This window comes from Micropterus salmoides, unplaced genomic scaffold, assembly GCF_014851395.1.
Source record: "Micropterus salmoides isolate LMB-PRFRI ecotype aquatic unplaced genomic scaffold, ASM1485139v1 Ms_hic_scaffold_2, whole genome shotgun sequence".
NCBI lineage: Eukaryota > Metazoa > Chordata > Actinopteri > Centrarchiformes > Centrarchidae > Micropterus > Micropterus salmoides.
The window spans coordinates 668,606-670,680 of NW_024041150.1; positions in this window are offsets into that span (position 1 = coordinate 668,606).

The window sequence follows — 2,075 nt, forward strand, 5'->3', positions numbered from 1 at the left end:
TTGTTGCTGAAATGGAGTGCAATAAAAACTATTATGTATACACAGTAGCCATGTTTCCATCCAATTGTCATGCGAATTTTAAGCGTACTTTTTAAATGTCGCAAAAAATAATTTGTGAAATAAGTGCGTTTCTATCAGCTGGTTTGGAGCGAATAAACCAGGCTACGGCAAGCGTAGTTACGTCAGGTAGTTGACGTTACACATGACTATAATAAACAAGACGTATGGGTTCCAAACCAGAAAAAAAACCATGGACGCATGGACCTGATGGCCATTGATCTTAGAAAAATGGAGAGAGTTCCCCAGAAATATGTTTCAAGCGGGCAAGTTGCTACCAGCCATGTCTCCGCTTGTTATGGGAATATCCGGTGTTACGCCGAGTTTTACATGCCTGCATGCACCTCCAAATCATGCTTTTCCTTAAACCTTTGCACCTCCAAATCATGCTTTTCCTTAAACCTTTGCACCTCCAAATAATGCTTTTCCTTAAACCTTTGCACCTCCAAATAATGCTAATATCCTTTGTGGGGTTCATCAATGGTGATGATGATTGTATGTATTTTATGAACATTTAGTCATTAATATTTCATTACACTAGAATTACCATTCATTGAGATTCAGTAAAAATTAACCTCGTTTGATCGGACCTTTAAGAGGTGAATGCATAATTCGGCAGAACAGATGATGAAGGCTACCTGCCGAGATTTGCATCCACCACTTTTCTCAGCACAAATGAGCGTTACCAGCCGCGAGGTGCATGCAATTCTCGGCAGGCATGCAAGACGCCGACAGCAGATCAGTCGTGAGTAACAAGTTCGCTACATCAGAACTAATTCAGAAAAAGTGTTTCCATCTCCCATTTAGCACATTTACTCTTTTTCGACAAAGGCAAAAACCATCTCACGCGAGCATAAATTTTGTTTTTGCGAAATTGAGGATTTTTTTTCCAAATTTTGCCATTTCCATCAACCTTTTCTAATGCGATACTTCAAAATGCTCAATAAAAGATGCTGATGGAAACACGGCTAGTGTTGCTGATGTGATCATATCTTGGCTGTCTGAACAAAATACTGCTACCATGATAAAAGTTGCAACAACCACAGGAAGATCAGAACTCTGAGACTAAAAAAATCACATTTTCAGGCTAAAGGAAATCTATGCTGCCTGTGCTAAGGAGTTGAGTGTCTGTCTATGAGCAAGTAGCACCGCATTTTATCTCCGTCTGAGTTGCTTTTCATTGAAACATTAGCATTAAAAGCAGTGCTCTATAGTGTGAGGATTTTGCTTGCATTTGCCAGTGTGCGAAACTGAAAAATTACTTGGGCATACCGGCAAAAAAGACTGATTCACTGAGCTCCCACAACAACAAATATGTTTTCTCTCCTCTCTCTTTCTTAACAGCAAAGACAAGTGTAAAAGACAGTCAAGTAGCAGCTTCTCACTTCTGGCCAGCTTTCACCAATAAAAAGAGTGATCATTGCAGATATCAGCTGTCGCTAATTGACTTTAATTATGTGGGTAACTTGAACAGAACAAAATTGAATGTCTGGTCAAAGTGCTCTCCGCAGCCGGTCTCTGAACTCAGCCAAAGGTCATCGGTGAAGGAAGCAGTGTGTTTTTGTGGTACAACAACACAGAGTGATTTGTCTTTTCGAAATGATCATCACTTCAATTTCAGAAGAAGAATTCTACCACTTAAACTTTCATTCATATCATATAAATAATTTAAGCCAACCAGCTCAATACTTCTGAGTCACACTATGCCAAAGTCAATAAAGCTACTGTTATTTCAATGGGCTTCTATGAACATTTATTTAACTACATATACTGAGTAGCTTTGGCACAAAAATGTAACTTGTGATGAAATGAATTTCAGCTGCAGCTGCAGTCATTTATAATATATTTCCTCAAAAGTTGAATGCTATACCTTAATGGATTCAATAAAGGATTTCAATTGATTCAGACTTGATAAGCAGATTAAATACTGAAATCAATCACTAAGCAGATTTGACACTGGATTCAGATTGGATAAAAGTTAGCAGCTTTTTTTTTGTTTGTTTGAAAAGGGATGCATT